This window comes from Adiantum capillus-veneris, chromosome 27 (assembly GCF_014529385.1).
Source record: "Adiantum capillus-veneris isolate H3 chromosome 27, ASM1452938v2, whole genome shotgun sequence".
Taxonomy (NCBI): domain Eukaryota; kingdom Viridiplantae; phylum Streptophyta; class Polypodiopsida; order Polypodiales; family Pteridaceae; genus Adiantum; species Adiantum capillus-veneris.
Window position 1 is genome coordinate 59,673,821 of NC_140957.1, and position 21,716 is coordinate 59,695,536.

The following is a 21,716-nucleotide window of genomic DNA, read 5'->3' on the forward strand; positions in this document are numbered from 1 at the left end:
CTCATAATGAGGGCAAAAATCTTATAACCTGGACAACAAATTTAATCTTCTATTGACATTCTTCGTCTTTTATCTCTCTCTCTCTCTCTCTCTCTCTCTCTCTCTCTCTCTCTTTGTTCACACTGTAAACTACCTCACATTCTCTAGTCATGTCCAATCCCCTCACACCTCGGTCTAGAGGTGCACAGAGATCAGAACCATCGGGTTATAATCTCGTCTTTATTGGTCAATGCCTATATTTGTGGGTACAAGAAATCTACACACCCACGTCTACATGATACTGCATGTAGTGGACAAAACCCCTTTGCCTCTTCTCTAGCTGTAGCATTTCAAGTACTTCTAGACACTTGCAAGTGCTCTATCTGTCCAGTTGCAGCACTTTGAAAGTCACTTGCTAGCACTTGGAAGCTCTTTTTAGCACTTTGAAGAACTTTCACCCACTTGTAAATGCTTGTAGGGTCTTAAAAGTGGTTAAAAGTGCCTCAAAGTGCTCTGAAATGATTGCAGAATAAACTTTTAAGCACTTTGAAAGAATTTTGAAGCACTTTGAAGCACCTTCATGCACTTGCAGGACTTTGAAAGTGGTTAAAAGTGCTTCAAAGTGCTTTAATGTGCTTGCAAGTGCATAAAAGTTAGGCACTTTTTAGCACTTGCTAGTATTTGTGGGTGTTTAAAGTGCTTGGGAGTGCTTGTAGGTGCTCAATCTGTCCACTTGCATCACTTTGAAAGGCACTTGCTAGCACTTGGAAGCTCTTTTTAGCACTTTGAAGCACTTTCAACTACCTGCAAGTGCTTCCAGGGTCTTAAAACTCCTTCAAAGTGGTTAAAAGTTCTCTGAATTGATTGCAAAAAGCACTTTTCATCAGTTTGAAAGCATTTTGAAGCAATTTTAACCACTTTGAATCTTCTTCAAGCACTTGCAAGAGTTTGCAAGTGGTTGAAAGTGCTTCAAAGTGCTTTAATGTGCCAATTGTGGTTCAAAAAGCTTGCAAGTGCATAAAAGTTAGGCACTTTTTAGCACTTGCAGGCATTTTTAGATGTTTAAAAGTTCTTGGAAGTGCTTGCAGGTGGTTAAGGTGTTTGCAAGTGCTAAATAGTCAAGCATTTTTTAGCACTTGCAAGCACTTTTAACCACTTTTATGCAGCTGCAATCACTTGCAGGCATTTCCAGATGTTTGCATGTGCTTAAAAGAGGCTGTAGGTGGCTGAAAATGCTTGCAAGTGCTTAAAAGGTGAGCACTCTCAACCACTTTTAGCACCTTATACACTTTAAAGATAGAGAAGACTGGAGTACCTGCCTCCCCCTTCATCCTTGCAGCATGGCATTGAATCCAAAGGACTTGGAGAGTACCCTAGTAAGGGCTCCGATTTCAGCCTCCTTTTTTGCAATCGCAGCTGCGTTTTCTGTTGGAGAGCCTTTCAATTTCTCCACCTCCTCTCTAAGGCTCTCCACCTCTGCAGTGATGGGTGCACATGCTGAGAAGGTACCTTTGTTGCGCAACCATAAGTCCCGCTTTGCAGGTAGGAATTTCTTTATAGACTTCAACTTCTCCTCTACCTTCACTGCCTGCTGCTCAAGGTCATCGGCAAGATCACCCACCCATGCTATGTAGAGGGGCTGAGAAGCTGTTTACATGTGTTGTAGGCGGTGGCTGGACGCCGCAGGACCGTCCACAACATTCTCTATCAGTCCTTGAAATGTGGGGGCTTCCTTCATGCCATAATCGGACATGAACATCTGTATTTTCCGATTGAGCCCCCCTTTCTGGCTCTTGACATTCTCTAATACTTGGTCCATGCAATCTTTGGTTGTCGGGGTCTGCACCTGGTGGAGGAAGATCTTAGTCTTCTTCTTCTCTGGCATCTTGAACACTGTTAACCATTGTTCAGGTGGTAGGTCCTTGTCTATTAAATCCTTGGGCAGCTTTCCCTCCATCTCAATCCATATTCCAAATGCAACTGCAATGCAGAATAGCAAAACTTGGAAAGTACCGGATACTCACAGATGCTGCAAGCAAAGCCATGGACAAAAATGTTTGCAACCAATGCTAAAAAATAGGATTTTTGGCCATGCATTGCCATGAGGTGCATAGACACGACCAAAATGTGATATAGAACTCACCTTTCAAAGCATATTTTTCAATTGACAACATGCATTTGGAGAGGGAAGTTTCGGCGGTCATGTTTGTTGCTGGGGTCTACAACGTCGTGTTGATTGTAGGGGACTACTGTGTTGTTGTTGTTGAATGTGTTTGTTGTGTCGCATGTGTTGCGAGGATCTACTGTGTGGTGGCTATTGTTGCGGGGGTCTGTTGTGCTATGGTTTTTGTTGCATAGGCCACCTGTTGTACTACCTCCGTGCTGTGAGTCGGGGTTTTACGCTTCCTAGAGGGAGTGTTCTTCTTGGGAGTCATCTTTGCAGAGGATGCTGCTACAGCCTTTATGATTCCATGCCAAGGGCAATAGGGGCAGAGCTCCACGAGGGCTATGGCAGAGCAATGACGGGTGCAATAGGGAGAAGATCATGATGGGTGCAATGGGGACAGAGCGCGACGGCTACAACATGAAATGGGGGGAGCATGAGCTATGGGAGCAGAGCGAGCACACAGGTACAGGCGGGATTCCGGGTGACAAGCTAGTTGCATGAGAGGAAAGGAGAAAGAGGACAAGGAGTGTCTAGGCCATGATGACTGTAAGTTCAAAAAAAGGGGACCCACTCCACTCCATAATGGCTCGCATGCATCTAGATTATAGGTACATAAATTAAACTGCATGCAAATTTAGAATTTCCCTCTCCCTCTTTTCCCAAATTTGAAAAACGTTGAATATTCCTCCACCTAGGTGCTATTGGTGGTACTACCAAAAGGTGCAAAAATTGGTACCCCTAAACATGCTATCACCCAAACGTAGGGGAGGCATTTGTCATAGCATTCAAAGCCGGGATAGAGTAAGCCATTTGTCCATAAATCTATGTGTTTTACTCCCTCTACTCCGAGTCTTTCTTTCTCCGTGGGTGTTACTATTGTGTTTTTTTTACTTCGCTTGCATAAAGGCTCATATTTAAGATTCAAATCAAGGTTTGAGGGGGTGGATGAAGAATCCATGAATACACAGTCAAGAAAATCAAGACACGAAAGAGTATAACGCCATTACTCCGTAGACTCCCTACTGCATACATCGTATGCACAAAAACTTCCCTCTTATATGATGAGATGCATTCAATATAAGTGAAAATGGACATTCCATCAATCATTACGACCGTTACGACTCTATCAAAAGTATCCACTTCAAAGTACACTTTTTTGAACGGCTGATGAGGACGCCTTTCTTTTACCACACCAATTTTCTAGAGAGAGAAGACAAAAAAGTGTATTTTCTTCGAAGCCCCTACAAATGACCTCCAGAATTCCCTAATTAGTAATGGTGAGCTCACAAATAGAGGCATTTGTGTTTAAACATAAAGAACAATTTCATCTTTAGAGCCCACAATATCATCTTAAAGCATAGTTCTATTATCTCTGTTTTTTGCCATGAGTCACAATTGTAAGTGGAGAGAATTTATACTAACATCGAAAGAATACATTAGACTTTCAGCACTACATGTTCCTTGAGGTGGCTAATATTCCATAAGGGTCTTGGGCACAACCACAAATTACACCAAAAGAGGAGTGTTACGAATAACCTCCCGAGTGGTCTAGGTATCTCAGAGCACGGTGTCATGTTGTGACACGTACATAGTGGGAACGCATGCTACAAGATCTATCTTGTATTTTTTTAGATACATAATTATATTTCCTATAGTGTACATATGCATATTTAAGTATAATAATAAGCCTTCTATCTCATTCTATTATTTTTCTTAATGGTAACATATCCTTACTTTACCATCAGAAAATACTATGGGAAAAGCATCAATAGCTCCGCCTCTTTAACTTGGGGCAAAAAGCATTGATTCTTTATTTCTACTATTTCATTATCATCTCACACCCTAGCTAGATCCTATATCTACGGTAAACTCCAATATATATATATTCTATGTATTTTTTATACTTTTCTTATATTTATTTTTAAATAGCTACTAGGAGAGAATCAAATCCTAGTGTGACACTATGTGGCATGATTTCAAAGATACACTTATTTTAATGCATTATTACAAGCATGATTACAAAACTTTGTCAAGAAGCAATGTCATGCTTTCATATGGCATGAGGTGTCCTTTGGAATTAAATGAAAGTATAGGCTAAGGAGACCACATCAAGACTTTTGCTATAAATGGACCCTACTATGAATTTTTTACACAAGGTTCCAATCCGAATTGGAAAACGATTTTAAAATGAAAATCGTAGCTAATGAGCTGAAGTTTTTGCCCATATTTTTACTTTTTTATTTGGAGCCACGGTTGAGGAGATATGATCAAAATACTGGACCCCAGTCTGCCCACATCATGCAGGGACAGCTCATTTCCAACTTTTCCAATTCCTGTTCACACTGGCTCCTCTCTTCTTGTGTAAACCCTTGGGGATTCCCTTCACCTATAAAAGGGGACCTCTTCTTCCTTGGAAGGAACTCAAGAATTCAAGCCATTGATGAGAGGAATTCTTGAGGGAGTGAGAAGTAATGCCTAATTGTACTTAGCCCCATTAACATAAGCCCAAGCCTACACTTTCTCCTAGAGGAAGACTAGCCATTCTTGTACGCTATCCTTGGAAGATCAACTCTAATCAAAGAAGGTGTTGTACTTGGCGTATCAATCAACATTGAATTCTCCCCTCTTCTTCTCTCTCCCATCAATAATGGTGCCGAAGGGTTTCAAGTAAGATGTGTTCTACATTGATGTTTTTTTGATTTCTTGTTGTTTTCATTTTCATCTCTAATCCAATATATATATATGTATCTAATCTCATCTCCTTAACCAAACCTATCTCTCTCATTCTTAGTAATTCATCCTCTCTAGGTTCTCTTTGCTACAGGTACATCTCTCCCCACAGTATCCTTATTGCCTACGTGCAAGAATAGGGCTTGGGAGGGAAACTTCTCATCTCTTCACTTCTCTCATATCTACATTTCTCACATACTATCCTAGATGAATAACCCACATGATGATCATTTCTTTCGCTTTCACTCTGTACGATCTATTAGAATTAACGTATGGATTAGCCGTAAAATACACTTTCAACAACGTATAGTGTTTCTCTTCGGCCCTGAAAGGCTCAATGAAATACTTCTATCACCGGATCCCATCATACTACCTCTCACAGACTATAATTTTTATTTTGATGTAATCGTAGTTATCTTGCTATGAACCAAGAGGATTTGTACACACAATTAATCCCAATCACTAGACAAAATATCTATATTATGGTAAGCACAAAACTACAATTCCAAAGAACAATTCGTAGCCTATTTGGTCAGCCAAGATTGAATGCCATTAACTCATCCATTAACCCTTTCATATTACCCATGATACGATATGACCATAGCCTTGATGTTTTCATCTTCGTATTGTTTTAACATTCTCTTTTGCGTTCTTTCTTTGTGTGTGTGTGAGTGCAAGAGAGAAAGAGTGAGTCTTCTTTGATTGCACTTCTTTCCAAACCCTAGTCTTCATGGCATCTATGGTTTAACTCCTTCATATAGTTTTTGTTGAGTTCTCTCACAAACTCTCACAGCCATAAGCCCGGTGCTTTCCTAGCAAGACCGCAAATTTCTCGACATATTTTTGGTGAACCCGACGCGAATCTGCTAGGGTGAGAGTTTGTGGGTAACCATGGGTGATCATGTTGAGCAACAGGGTATGCATTTTGACCCAGCAACAATGCAAATGTTTCAAGCATTTGCAATGTTCATGCAACAACAACATGCTACTGAAAGAAGGGAGATTTCAGCAACAAAGGCCATACAAGTGGTCGTCAACAGAGTGGATCAGTTCAATGGCAAAGATGTAACCAAGTACTTACGCAAGTATGTGAAGGAGATGGAGCTGCATCGCGTGTCAGAAGGTGAGATGATTCAAAGCTTTGAGCTAGTTGTTGCTCCAGAAATTAGGGAGCATGTTAGGGCAATTAAAGATGGGCATGGGAGAAATTGGGAAGAACTCAAAGTAGCTTTAAAGGAGGAATATTTCATGGAGGACTCTGAGAGAGTGACCAAAAGGACATTCTTAGAATGGGTAGTCAAGCCAAAGCAAGGACTATCAATAACAGAACTACTTAGGGAATTTGAGCGGCGCTATGCACAACTCACAAGGACTGAAAGGGCCACACTAGATGCAGAGAAGACAGATCTTTTCTTACAAGCTGCAGGTAAAGAGTTTCAAGAAAATTTGGAGCTTCTTCTTGAAGATAAAGATGCTGAGCAAGGACTAAAGACCGACTGGAATGAGGTTGAAGGTGCTGTCTCACTGCTTGCCAAACGACAAAGAAGAAGGGACAAGATGGTAGTAAACACTACAAGTCCTTCCACCTCAACTCCTGACAAAATGGTAAAGCCTACTTTTATCGCTCCTAAGTTTGATGAGTCCATGCTAGATGAGCTTGTGAAGGGAATGCGTGACTTGAAGGTGAAGCTTGCAAAGCTTGAAGAAAAAGGCCAACCATCAGGGCCACTTCCTAGGCAAAGACAACAGCCCAAAGAAGGGTTTGTTAATAGATGTATTTGGTGTGATAGTACAGACCATGTAAGAAGGGATTGTGATGATTTTAGTGATGCTTTGTCAAAAGATGTTCTCTTTTTTAAGGATGGTAAAATCCACTTAAGAGAGACAGGTCTACCCTTGAGAACTAACTTTGGGAAGGGGGGAATGCAAACCTTAGTTGAAGATATGGCAACCAAGTATGCCACCTCTTCAGTTGAGGCAGCTACTTATGGAGTAAAAATTGAACATTTTTGTGATGAAGAGGTGAGTGACCATCATGGTCAAATTTGGCCAAATGTCATGCAATTAGCTAAAAAGGAAGGGAAAGCTTACAAAAGAGATTCTACATGAAGCAGATGATTGCATACGTCTAGAAACGGGATGGAATGATCCAGTGGACTCATTGTCAGTGCATGCCTACATTACAAAATGCCAACAAAATGAGGCAATTGTAGAAGAGAAGCGCAGACGTGAGAATGCTGATGAAGGACCATCAAAAAGAGCTTCTAGAAGTGGGGGAAGAAGCAACTCAATGCCTTCTCAAACACCCTCAACACAAGGAGCATCTCCACCTGAAGTACTCATGGAGGAGTCTACAACAGGAAAGAAGAAAGAGCCAACGAAAGGTAAGACAAAAGGCCCAATTTATAAACTACAATCTGATATTGAGGTTGCTACAGATTTAAAGAAAGTCTTGGAGGAAAGGATCTTGAATAGCAAGATTGAGTTTACTCTGGGAGAAGTTCTTGGCATTGCAAAGCGTGAATTCCATGAGGAGATCATTGACATCATCAAGAGAAAGAGGCAAATCCTTGCTGAAGTTTCTTGTCCACAGGTTGAAGGGGAAACCTCAAAGACACAAGGGATGCAACTGCAAAATAAGGAGAATGATGGAGCTGTGGTAGGATGCTACCAATCTAGTGGGAGAGTGAAGCAAGTGCATTTCTCAAATGATGATGAAGAAGTTGAAGATATTCCTAGGAGTTACTATTCATGAAATCATTGGGCAAGGGCTACTACAGAAACTTTGGTCAAGGTAGGTGATCTTGAAGAGCCATTTGTTGCCTTGATTGACCATGGTTCAGAAATAAACATAATGTCAAAGAGTCTCTACAACAAGTGCAAATGGCCAATGGACACAGATCATGGTTGGATGGTAAAAGTGGCAAACAATTCATCCGGTGAATTGTATGCAGCATGTCCAGGTGTGAAGGTGACAATAGGTGATGTAAAGATTGACCAAAACTTCTTTGTACAGGATACATCTTCATATCATCTCATCCTTGGACAACCCTACATTGTGGGAGTTCGAATGGAAACAAAGGTAATGGACGATGGTTCAGCATATGCTAGGATACGTAGCAAAGATGGTAAACGTGTTGTCCAATTTCTCACAGTTTGTGTAAACCATGGAAGAAATTGTGACAACCTCAGAGAACATCCTCTACCAAAGGTAAGCAAAGAGTTTCATGATCATAGAGAAATGATGGGTTTTTGCCAAGTACCATTGTAAAGCAGGATTGCAATGGTACAGAAAGAAAAAGGGTCTCGCCTGATCCAAAAATAGGTGAAACTTTCTCAATGAGCTCCTAGGTAACAAGGAATGGATCAGTATGTTTTACAAAACTTGAAGATTTGAAGAGATATGAGAGGCAATATGTGCATAATGTACAAATAGGCATGAAAAAGAGTGGGTTGATAAAGCCTACTGAAAATGTTTTGGGTTTGTGTGAACAATTTTCTTTTGTAGATACTATGGGTGAGCTTGATGCTATAATGAGGTCTGGTTTGCATCTTGAAAATGAAGTTGTGGAAGTTTGCTCTATGGAAATGTATCAAGTAATAGAAGCCTTTAAAGAACGCCAAACAGTTGGCCCAGAAGTCCATGTTGAAACTAAATACAAGAGTGTAGCAAAGAAGGTGAAACCAGTAGCTTCACCCTTACCACCCAACAACAGGGAAAAGATTGAACAGGCTTCTTTACAACCAAGTTTGCGGAATCCTAAAAAGATCGGGCATACCTTCACAAAGGAGTCTTTTCAAGAGTTGCAGATTGGTTGCGAGGAGTTTCTAACACAGGAGGAGACAAAGTGCTTCAAAGAAATGCTTTCAAAGCATGGTAAGGCTTTTGCATTTGAGCCACATGAGATAGGATGTGTTGATCCTTATATTGTAGCTCCTATGGTAATTTTCACAATACCTCATGTGCCTTGGAATCTGCGGCCTATTCCGGTTCCAAAGGCTCATTTGCCAAAGTTAGTAGAGCTACTGAATGAGAAAATCAAAATGGGAATCTTGGAGCCTTCTTGTGCTCCATACTCAAACAGGTGGTTCACAGTTCCAAAGAAGAATGGTTCTCTATGCTTCATCCAAGATATGCAACCAGTGAACAAGGTGACAATTAGAAATGTAGGTACAGGTCCAATTGTGGATGAATTTGCAGAGGCGTTTGCAGGGAGGGCAATCTACTCAATGGGGGATCTCTACTAAGGGTATGATCAATTTCAGCTTGCAATCGAAAGCAGAGACTTAACAACCATGAGGACACCTTTGGGTTTTGTAAGGATGTGTACCTTGCCACATGGAGCAACCAACTCGGTTGCACATATGATGAATGGGATGAATAAGGTCTTACGTGACTTTATTCCTCAAATCACAATGCCTTTCATTGAGGATTTGCCTATCAAAGGATGTGAATAAAGTGACAAAGATGAAGCTTTGGATCTCAAGGGATGTCGCAAGTTTGTGGTAAATCACATAAATGATTGTGATAAAATTTTGTCTAGGTTGGAAGAAGTGAATCTTACATTGTCAGGGAAAAAGTCTATGTTTGGTGTCAAAGAAGTGCTCATTGTGGGGCACATGTGCGGGCCATATGGTAGGAAACCTTGTCCATCAAAGGTAGATGCCATCCAAAGAATGAAAGAAACATGCACTAGCATCACTGAGGTTAGAAGGTTTCTGGGAGCATGTGTCTTCTATGTTATTTGGATTCCACATTATGCACATGTAGCTGATCCTCTTTATCAGCTGCTTAGAAAGAATCAAAAGTTTAAATGGACAAAAGCACATGAAAAATCTAAAGGAGTTACTCCAGTCAGCAACGACTTTGAGAAAGGTAGACTATGAGTGTCAAAGGCCAGTGATTGTGACAGTAGATACTACTCCTACAGGGATTGGATGGGCAATAGGGCAAGATGACAAAGAAGGACACAGGTATGTGGTAAGATTTGGAGCAAAGGTACTAAGTGCTCGCCAAAGAAACTATCCACAGATAAAGAGAGAGTTATGGGGTATGGTTACAGCCTTGAAAAGTGGGAAAGAGTACCTAATTGGTGCATGTCTGGTTGTAGAAACAGATTGTCTACCACTTCTTGGGATGATTACAAGCTGCTCAACACCAAACATTGCTATGTTGCGGTGGATTGCCTACATTAAGTCCTTAAATCCCGAGTTTAAGCACATTGCAGGTAAAGACAATACAGTGGCAGATATGCTATCAAGGGCAAGGTATGAAGATGAGTCACAAATGATTGATGAGGGAGATGATGTAGGCACAAAATTCTATTCTATCTCTCATGTCAAAGGTAACAATGTCTGCATGACTAATTCACTTGAATTGTTCTTGAAAGATCTTTATGAAGGTGATTGGCTTTCTATTGGAAGGTACTTGAGTACTCTAACAAAACAGGATGATTGGTCTGAACAAGAATTCAAGAGGATACGCAGGAAAGCATATGGGTACTTTTTAAGGGATGGTTACTTGTGGAAGCATCCTAAACAAAAGGGTGCTACACCACAACGGGTTATATGTAAAAAAGAGACTCAAGTAAAGCTCATGCAAGAGTTTCATGAGAGTCTATGGGCTGGACACAGGGGTGTGTGGGCAACCTTCTCCAAGTTGAAAGAAAAATACTGGTGGAAGGGTATGTATAAAGATGTATCTTAGTTTGTAGAGTCATGTGTAACTTGTCAAATGTATTCAAATGTTCGACATCGTGATGGATTGCACCCTACATATCCACTAGCCATGCACTATAAATGGGTTGTGGATCTAGTCACGATGCCTTTAGGACTCTGGCAGATGAGATACTTGGTTCTTGCACGAGAGGACCTAACTAACCAGGTTGAAGGAAGAGCATTAAGAGCTAAGACCACAGAAGCTGTGTGCAAATTCCTTCTTGATGAGGTGATTTGCCGTTATGGTTGTGTGGGAAAAATCACTGCAGATCGAGGTGAACTGGATGCCGAAGAAGCAAGGGAGTTCTTTTCTAGATTAGGGATCAAGCTTTCTCTTACTACAGCTTACAACCCTGAAGGCAATGGAAAGAGTGAAAGAGGGCATCCTCCTATCATCAAAGCTTTGGCCAAGGCTTGCGAAGGAAGAGTTGGTGAGTGGCCAAAATTGTTACCATATGCTTTATGGGCTGATCGTACAACACATAGCTCAGTAACTGGCTACATGCCTGCGGAGCTAATGCATGGTCAAAAGCCAGTGATGTCGATTGAGGATACAATTCCCACATGGAATGTACTACCTTGGCAAGAGGGGCTTAGTAGGGAAGATCTCCTTGCACTGCGTATAAGGCAGCTAGAGAGAAGACCTGGAGACATTGAAGCTGCAAAAGAACGACTCAAAAATGCAAGGTTGAAAAACAAGGACTATTTTGATAAGCAACATCGACTCAGGAGCAAAGCAATTGACAAAGGTGACTGGGTTTTAGTGTATGATAGAAGCCTTGATAACCAGCACACAGTCATGCGTAAGTTCTCAAAAAGATGGTTTGGACCGTATGTTGTAAAGCATGTGCATGAAAATGCTACTTACAGCTTGTCTGAACTAGATGGTACAGAAGTAAAGATTCCCATTGCAGGAAAAAGGATTAAAATGTTTAAGAGAAGAGGAGACAATGATCTAGAAGATATAGATGAGGAAGAAGAGAAAAACACAGGTGAAGATCAAAGTGAACATGAAGCTCTGGAATCATCCAGTGAAAAAGAAGACAAGGAAGATGTACAAGAGGTCTAATCTTACAAAGAGACAATGTGGCACATACCGGAGGATGTGCAGGTTTAGAGGGGGTGGATGTCGTGCTGTGACACGTACATAGTGGGAACGCATGCTACAAGATCTATCTTGTATTTTTTTAGATACATAATTATATTTCCTATAGTGTACATATGCATATTTAATTATAATAATAAGCCTTCTATCTCATCCTATTATTTTTCTCAAGGGTAACATATCCTTACTTTACCATCAGAAAATACTATGGGAAAAGCATCAATAGCTCCGCCTCTTTAACTTGGGGCAAAAACCTTTGATTCTTTATTTCTACTATTTCATTATCATCTCACACCCTAGCTAGATCCTATATCTACGGTAAACTCCAATATATATATATTCTATGTATTTTTTATACTTTTCTTATATTTCTTTTTAAATAGCTACTAGGAGAGAATCAAATCCTAGTGGGACACTAGGTGGCATGATTTCAAAGATACACTTATTTTAATGCATTATTGCAAGCATGATTACAAAACTTTGTCAAGGAGCAATTTCATGCTTTCATATGGTATGAGCTGTCCTTTGGAATTAAATGAAAGTCTAGGCTAAGGAGACCACATGAAGACTTTTGCTGCCATAAATGGACCCTATTATGAATTTTTTACACAAGGTTCCAATCCGAATTGGAAAACGATTTTAAAATGAAAATCGTAGCTAATGAGCTGAAGTTTTTGCCCATATTTTTACTTTTTTATTTGGAGCCACGGTTGAGGAGATATGATCAAAATAATGGACCCCAGTCTGCCCACATCATGCAGGGACAGCTCATTTCCAACTTTTCCAATTCCTGTTCACACTGGCTCCTCTCTTCTTGTGTAAACCCTTGGGGATTCCCTTCACCTATAAAAGGGGACCTCTTCTTCCTTGGAAGGAACTCAAGCATTCAAGCCATTGATGAGAGGAATTCTTGAGGGAGTGAGTAGTAATGCCTAATTGTACTTAGCCCTATTAACATAAGCCCAAGCCTACACTTTCTCCTAGAGGAAGACTAGCCATTCTTGTACGCTATCCTTGGAAGATCAACTCTAATCAAATAAGGTGTTGTACTTGGCGTATCAATCAACATTGAATTCTCCCCTCTTCTTCTCTCTCCCATCAATAATGGTGCCGAAGGGTTTCAAGTAAGATGTGTTCTACATTGATGTTTTCTTGATTTCTTGTTGTTTTCATTTTCATCTCTAATCCAACATATATATATGTATCTAATCTCATCTCCTTAACCAAACCTATCTCTCTCATTCTTAGTAATTCATCCTCTCTAGGTTCTCTTTGCTACAAGTACATCTCTCCCCGCAGTATCCTTATTGCCTACGTGCAAGAATAGGGCTTGGGAGGGAAACTTCTCATCTCTTCACTTCTCTCATATCTACATTTCTCACATACTATCCTAGATGAATAACCCACATGATGATCATTTCTATCGCTTTCACTCTGTACGATCTATTAGAATTAACGTATGGATTAGCCGTAAAATACACTTTCAACAACGTATAGTGTTTCTTTTCGGCCCTGAAAGGCTCAATGAAATACTTCTATCACCGGATCCCATCATACTACCTCTCACAGACTATAATTTTTGTTTTGATGTAAGCGTAGTTATCTTGCTATGAACCAAGAGGATTTGTACACACAATTAATCCCAATCACTAGACAAAATATCTATATTATGGTAAGCACAAAACTACAATTCCAAAGAACAATTCGTAGCCTATTTGGTCAGCCAAGATTGAATGCCATTAACTCATCCATTAACCCTTTCATATTACCCATGATACGATATGACCATAGCCTTGATGTTTTCATCTTCGTATTGTTTTAACATTCTCTTTTGCGTTCTTTCTTTGTGGGTGTGTGAGTGCAAGAGAGAAAGAGTGAGTCTTCTTTGATTGCACTTCTTTCCAAACCCTAGTCTTCATGGCATCTATGGTTTAACTCCTTCATATAGTTTTTGTTGAGTTCTCTCACAAACTCTCACAGCCATAAGCCCAGTGCTTTCCTGGCAAGACCGCAAATTTCTCGACAACGATGCCACTCTTTATCATTAAGCATAGACCCTCTTTTAGCTCCTACAACATGACTAAGCTCAATGATCAAATGCACAATATCATCAAATTGAGCCACAACTAGTTTAGCCTCAAACAATCAAAGATTCTTAGACTTCCAAACTTGATTCAAGTAGCAAAATCTGGTGATTTGGGTGCACACTAGAATGGTCTGGCTAAGGATCCTACACCCCCCCACAATTAGGTCATCTCTAAAAAAGATAATCTTCTTTGTCTTTCGTATCTATTTTCAAACTTTAGCGGCTAATCCTTGCGAGGCAGAGCACTTGCTGAGCAGATGTAGGGAATCCTCCAAAGCCGATATGCAACCAGAGCAAGCGTCAGTGCCAATCCCTCTAGTGCGAACCTTAATCCTAGTAGGCATGGCTCCCCAAAGGACCATTCAGATAAAAAACTTCATGTATTAGGTCATTTGATCTCCATCTCTTTTCCAACGTTTCTCATACCAATTTTTCTTCCATAGTTTGGTGAGCAGGGCAAACCAGTTCGCTTTATAAACCAGCTCACTATGGGTCCTTGGTCTTGGGGAGCAAGAACACTCTATCTTTTGGCCAATGCCAGGCTTTCTAGTCTAACTGTGATAGCACTTCCAAGAGTCTACTAATTAGAAGCCTTTCGTACAAACCCAAATTATGTTGAATCTCTAATAGCTCTACATGCTTACATGAGAGGTTATTGGTATCCCAAAGGTGAGATAGTTTAGAAATCCCATTGTCATGCAATTTCCCTCCAAAAGGTGTTCAAGGAACTCCTTTCAAGTTTAGAGAGCCAGTGAGACCAATGGAAAGAGGATCCCGTGAAATATCTAAATTCTCCCCCCATTCCAAGGTGGAAGCCACCTTGTTGCACTTTGCATGCAAGTTCCCTTGTGATGCTGCCAAGCTTCAGGAATGTCTAGAGAGGTGCCAAAATCTATTGTGCATTGTGGCCTCCTTACACGTGCCCCTTTAGAGTCAAGATTTGATTTGCTTATCATATCTTAGGCCATGATGGCCCATTCTTGCTTTTGCTTCGTCATCAATATAACTAATTTAGCACTCAATGCTACTGCATGCAAGATTCTTTAGTATCACTATCCATTCCCATTTCCCCCATTGGCAAGGGGTTGTGGATTGCGTGTTTCTCTTCCATAAGAATCATTTAATAGGCTTCAAATTTTTTTTCCAATTGTCTTTGCTAAGTTTAAGCAGTGGAGATACGAAAGAAATGTAAGGGATCATGAAAGAATTTATCACAACAACTCTGCTATAAAAGGGGAAGAGCACAAAATCCCATCTTCTCATTTTATTATGTATCTTGTTTAGGAACCAATCGAATCTCTACTTATCCAAAATGCCACCCCAAGTGGATGCCTAGATGCCTGAAAATAGTCCCTTGCATTGCAATAACTTCCTCTGACTAATCCGCCAGGTTAAACGAGTTGCTTTCACAAAGAGAGACCAGTATTGATTTTTTGATATTTCACATTGATCTGGAAGAAGTGACAAATAGTTGGATAGTATAGAGGGCTCTTCTTAGCACTTCTATCTTGGCTTTAAGGAATAAAAAAGAATTTTCTACAAAGAATTTTGCAAGCGATTGTCTGCCACCACGATGTGACAGACCTGAATTTCCCCTTTTGCCGCACAATCCTCGAGGGAGGTTACCAGAGGGTTAGGGACAATAGCAAAGAGCAACAGGGCACACTTGCTTGAACGAACACTTGACCTCAAACACTCCCACTATTTTGTTGTTGAATTGCAGTGACCATGAAGTCATTGGGTTATGGACCCAGAATGTGCACATAGTTCTATTATCTTCTACAGAGGGAGAGCTTTTGAGAGTTGCAATAGAATATGTCTCCAAAGATGCTTGCGACGTTAATGAGGGGTATTATGGGAGTGTTGGAAACATTGAAGGGGAATCTGGAAACTTTTTGCCAAATATGTGGGGTAGGGTAGAGGGGCGACTAAGGGTACATCTAACTTTCACAAAATGACTCTTCAACATCCGTTATGAACATCTCTAAGTGTTTACCGCGCTTTTTTACCGCGTTTTGTACAGAGAAGGTCCAAACTCAATTGGAGAAGGAAGAGAGAGGGAGGGGGGGGGGTCTACTTTTACCATGAGTTTTTCCACGATTATTACCTTAGCTATTATCGCTAGTATTACAATGTTTATTTCAAGAAAAAAAAATTAACGCCTAACTTTCAAATTCTAGCTTAAAGATCCCCCCCCCCCCCCCCCCCCCCCCCCCCCTTCAAATTTTGGTGTTTCCCTCCTCTCAATAAAAATTAAAGAATATTGTATGAAATTTTCAAATTAAAAAGAAAAGAGAAAGAGGGATAGAGAGAGAGAGAGAGAGAGAGAGAGAGAGAGAGAGAGAGAGAGAGAGAGAGAGAGAGAGAGAGAGAGAAGGGGGGGGGAGAGGTGATAATAAGATTACACTTGGTTACAGTTAAAATAATCACTATCACTTGATTAACATAATTGAGCATGTTCACAAATTAGAGAGAGAAAGAGGGGGGAGAGATAAATGAATGGATTACACGACCAAAAAACTTCATAACTGCAAAATGTTTATGAATCATCTTCCAAAAGATCCCTACATGAGGCATCATCCAATTCTAAGTCCATGACTCCTAAATCAATAAAGAGAGAAATGGAATTGTCGTTTGTGGATACGTTGGCTTCATCATCTTCGAATTTGTCATCCTCCATCTCATCATCTTCATCATCATGACAATCATCCTCGCTAAAACTTGCCGCCGTCAGACTTGATTCATTGACCTCCCTCTCCTCTGTCTCCACCTCTTCCAAAGTTGGAGGTGGAAGAGGGTCGAAGATGGTCTCCACTTCATTAGTGGAAAAAATGGTTCTCCCCCGAGGTGTTACACGAATTACAAACCAAAGTTTTGGTTGGTGGATTGTTGGGATATAGATGATCTATAAAAGAGAAGCTCAAAGTGAGTAACATTGGTAAATAAAAAAGATACAAGCCACTCCCCTTCTCACAATTGCGCGGTAAAACTAAATTGGCATACCTCCCTGTGTAATGCACACTAGAGTCCACCATCATGTAGAGGCCATTCTCATGTTGTCTACACACATTTGCAAACCACTTGCACTCAAAGATGAAGGTATGAAAGGTTCTAAAATTAACCTTTAGTATCCTTTCAATAGTTCCACAGTACCTGGCTTCATCACAACCTGTGTCAAAGTTGCCAATGATGGCACAATCCATGGTGGTTCTACGCTCGTCAAAGTGGCGTGCACGAAAGTGACAACCCTTTGACCACATAGAGTTAAAGGAAAGGCGCTACAAAATAGGAAAATATCTTTTATCAAATACAAATTAAAGATAACACAAAAAAGTTTACAATATGGTCTAGGTATATGAGTACTCTACCTTTGGTGCGCAACCTCGTGCATACTCCCATTCTTTGTTGTTGAAGTCTTCTCCACGCGATTTTGCTTCGGTCATTCTCTCATGAAACCACTCCGCACTAATGAGATATGGGAAACATGCAAGGTGTCTAGGCACTGGGGAAGCTCTCCTTCCTCCATGTGCTTGTTTTGATGCTTCTGTCTCTTGCAAACGCCTTGTCTTTGCCATTGTCCACAAGTGAACCCACTTGGTCATAATCTTTGCATTGAGAATACAAAAGTTATTGACCACTCGGGATAGATTCATATCCACGTTAAGTAGTTTTCCCTTTCCACTTGGCAAGTGTGAAGTCATCCTTGTATCTTCCTTGTCTGACCACATGTGAGGCATTGAAGGATCAACTTGTGACAAATACTTTTATATGTAAACAAATGCCTCTTGCATGATCCACCCTTCAGCCATACATGCCTCTGATTGAGATCGTAGCTGCAAAAAATCTTTGAGAGTATTTTAAAACCTCTCTAAGAAGAACATCCATCATGCATGCACTACTCCACATATAGCAATCTCCTCCACCACGTGAACCAAGAGGTGAGTTTCACTAAGAAGGACCGATCAAGGAAATGCATCCTCCATGGTGCACACAATTTATGTTGCAAGTGTTTGAGCAACAGGGATAGCATCTATTTCAATTTCCTTGGAGCTCACAAATCTGCAAGAAAACACACAGAGATACACTAAGTGCTAGTTGAAATTATTTTTTACATAAGAAAGGTGTAGTGGAGTCTTGTGGTGTACCTTACTAGCTCTCCAAGTTTGAAAATAGCGTCCCTGACTTTCTTGTCCCGACATATACACATAGTCACCGGCAGAATGAACTACAATATAAAATAGAGAAAGAGAGGGGAGAGAGAGAGAGAGAGAGAGAGAGAGAGAGAGAGAGAGAGAGAGAGAGAGAGAGAGAGAGAGAGAGAGAGAGAGAGAGGGGGGGGGGGGGGGGGGGGGGGGGGGGGGGGGGAGGGAGAGGAGAGAGAGAGAGAGAGAGAGAGATAGAGAAAGAGAGAACGAGAGGGAGAGATAGAGATAGAGAGAGAGAGAGAGAGAGAGAGAGAGAGAAATAGGGAGAGGGAGAGAGAGAAAGAGAGATAGATAGAGGGAAAGAGAGAGAGGTAGAGGGAGAGATAGAGATACAAACATAGATAGATAGATAAAGAAATAGGGAGATAAAGGGCAATGGTTGTAGGCAAAGCAACCATTTTGTGGTGTGCGCAGTGTGAGTATGCTTCTGCTTCTGTAGAGTGCTATGAAAAAGATCTGATTTACGTGAAGCCGATGGACCCTAAGTAATTACTTTCTAATCTCTTTTCCTTAGCTTCCCTATCTCTCTCTCTCTCTCTCTCTCTCTCTCTCTCTCTCTCTTTTCACCGAATAGGCATTAGGTTGTACAACTTTTAATGGTACCGTACCTCAGAATGGAGGCAATCATGCAACGTGCAAATTAAACCCTCGAACAAGGAGTTTCTGTGAATAGATGCTATGCAAGAAGCACAATAAATAAGTTCTTCTTCATAGCATTCTACAGAAGCAAGAGCACCCTCGCACTGCACACAACACAAAACAGTGGCTACATTTACAACCATAACTCTTTATCTGTACTCAAAACGATGGCAACATTACGTAATTGTATATATAGTTTTGTGTACATATATTTGTTTATGCATGTATGTAGGCACTGGTACGGGAGAAAAGCAACCGAAGGTTAGACGCTTCCTCTTGGGTATAGTCCTTTTCTAATTGTGGCGTTGCGTTCATTGATCCACTCATGCATGGATTACCGCAATGTACCTTTGGTTTTACCACGGTTGAAACTGTGATGATATCTAAAGAGGTGCACCTGACCTTTGGCATTACTAGCCTCTACTTAGGTCTACTAGTATGTATATCTATCTATGCGTTTGTGTGCTAGTATACTTGTGTACGTATTTATAGATAATCGAGTAGGGAAGAAAGCTAAATGTCATATTGCTCTTTGTAATATAGATGTCAGACGAGAGACCACCTGGTGGGGAGTAGCCATCTAGCTCTTCTTTTGGTTGGTTCACATCCAGGTGGGCTCCCACTCGAGGTGGACATTGCCTCCAGTGGGCCCAAGTCTTGAGGCGATGAGAACAAGCAAATAAATAAATATTGTTTTTGGCTAGTTAGCCCTAAACCATGAGTGTCATAGGTTTATTTTTATTATTTGCAGGCATGGCCATCCTACACCTACTCTACTCAGGTTCCTCCATGGGTCATAGATCTAGACCTACATTGGGCTATCTCTTTACGAGATTAGTACCTCCATTCGATGGAAGATTTGTTTGGTACACTTCACAGTAGCTTGCGACCTACGGTATTTCTGTATAGACCACACCATGGGGGAGTCAGGGAGGGAATCCCTACCTTCATAGCCTCACACTGACGGCACCTCAGTCTATGGTCCCTTCTTATCGTCCTTATACCCTCCTTCCATCGCAGGGTCCTACTCCCCTTCCATCGCAAGGTCCCACTCCCATCGCATCACAGGGTCTTACACCACTCCATTTTACTCTTGCTTTGCCAAAACACCGTCGATGAACTTCCTCTAGTAGCACGCGTCCATGCTCATCTCAAGGCAATGAGCATCGTGAGAGACAAAGCGATAGTGGATCTTGTGGCTTCCCCTGTTTTGATAGTGGCGGGGGAATGGAGTCTCCACTTTCAGAGCATTCCACCCCTGATGTAGAGGATGAGGATATGGACGCACCCATGTCAGACAGGCATGGGTGCTACTACATGGTTAAATATGGCGGCCAGGTGGACTTCGGCAGATCACAGGGCAGGGCATTTTGACACCATCTACAAATTCTTATGCATTCAACGTACAAGAATTGTTTTGTAAAGTTTAGAGACTAACTGCCCGATCATGCACGCTACATTGAGAACGTACTGCTAGCTAGATTTCCAAATGCCCCCGATCAACGTTTTTCACAACAGTGGTTGGAGGGCTACATAGAAAAAATTCTGAAAAACAAGCAATCCAATGTGCAACGCGCAACAGCCAACCAGGTTAGAGATCCAAAAAGGACTATCATGGTGGGAACATGGTAGACGCAGAGTGGGAGTGGGCAATGCAAGAAAAGAGCGATCAGGCGGCGACGGGCTCATCCTACAAACAATAACGCGAAGCTCGCGCCAGACAAACTCCTACGCACTATGTCTCAGGAGGCAAGGCAGCGTGGAAGGACAAATATATATGATTGATTAAGTTATAACGTCGATCGATGATTATAAAGATTGCAGTTGATGATTTGTTATTGTTATTGCTAACTTAGAAAAATATCACTCTTACTCGACCAACCAGAAAGACGGTCAAGTATCGGGAGCGACATATAGAATTTGATACTTGGCGATGGTTGTTCAAGAACAACCACATCTCTCGCGATCAATTGGACGCGGCGATTGGATCACTACAAGCGATAAGTTTAAACAAGTAATTTTGTATCAATCGTTTTGAGTTGTTGATAAATGTTTAATTTTGGTTTGGATTTATGTAGAGTCAAGGTGATCAAATGTACGTGCCTCTCGACAACGACGAGATCCAGGAGGATTGGATAGAAAAATATTTGTCCAAACTTTTGTAAAGTCCCAATGTGGCACAATGTATATACAACTATTTACATTTTGTTGTAACTTTTTTAACTAATTGATCTTCTGCATATTAAATTGTCAAGGTAAAGTAAATTCAATTTCAATTCTTTGGTTTTTTTGTATACTATTCCAAAAAACAATCGACATTTCATTGTTTTATGCATGTCAAAAATAAAGGTGCTCATTTGGGCCACCCAAATGAGCACCTTTATTTTTGAATGGTCCTTTAGCGGCAATAAGCATGGTAATAGCAGCAGCAATTAGATGCGGTAATATCAATGGGTATATTACTGCAGATATTACCATGCTTATTGTCTCCAGACCACTACCACATTCAGAGCCGTGGTTATTGCCGTGTACACAATTTTTTCTCTCTCCATTTTCTTTGTTTTTCCGTGGCAATACTAGTGGTTATAGACTACTCCTCTTATAGTGATCCATGGATGGTTTTGAGCCATGAGGGGTAAATAAGATGCACAAGGAGTAGGGATTTAAGATGATATAGGTAGCTATGGGGTTAATCCCACACACAATGTTTGTAGTGGGCAAATAAGATCTCCGAGAAGGTCGCCAAGACATTTGAGATGGGGTCACGCTCGTGTTGAGACACGTTGAGTCCAAGTTCAAACCGGCATGTAACCCACGAATAGGAAGAGCCCACATCAACTCACCTAAGCCAACAACCCAAGCATCCATGTGCCATTATTGGGGTGTGATTAGTCTCTTTGTTGGACCAACTGATCTCACTAGTGGCCCCTCTACCCTATTATTGTGAATTTTGAAATTTGACATCTATTTTCAGATTTTTAAACAAATTTCGAGGGTATTTTGGTAATTTTCCTTTAAAATTTCTCATTATTTGTGACACCGTGTCCTTGCAAGAGTGTGTCACACACACACACACACACACACACA

The 21,716-nt window shown here is 41.0% G+C and overlaps 1 pseudogene; it reads right to left on the reverse strand.

Annotated features, from left to right (window-relative positions):
- Window positions 1-1,306: 1,306 nt before the first annotated feature.
- LOC147422057 (uncharacterized) lies at window positions 1,307-17,992 on the reverse strand (annotated as a pseudogene).
- Between the last annotated feature and the right edge of the window lie 3,724 nt (window positions 17,993-21,716).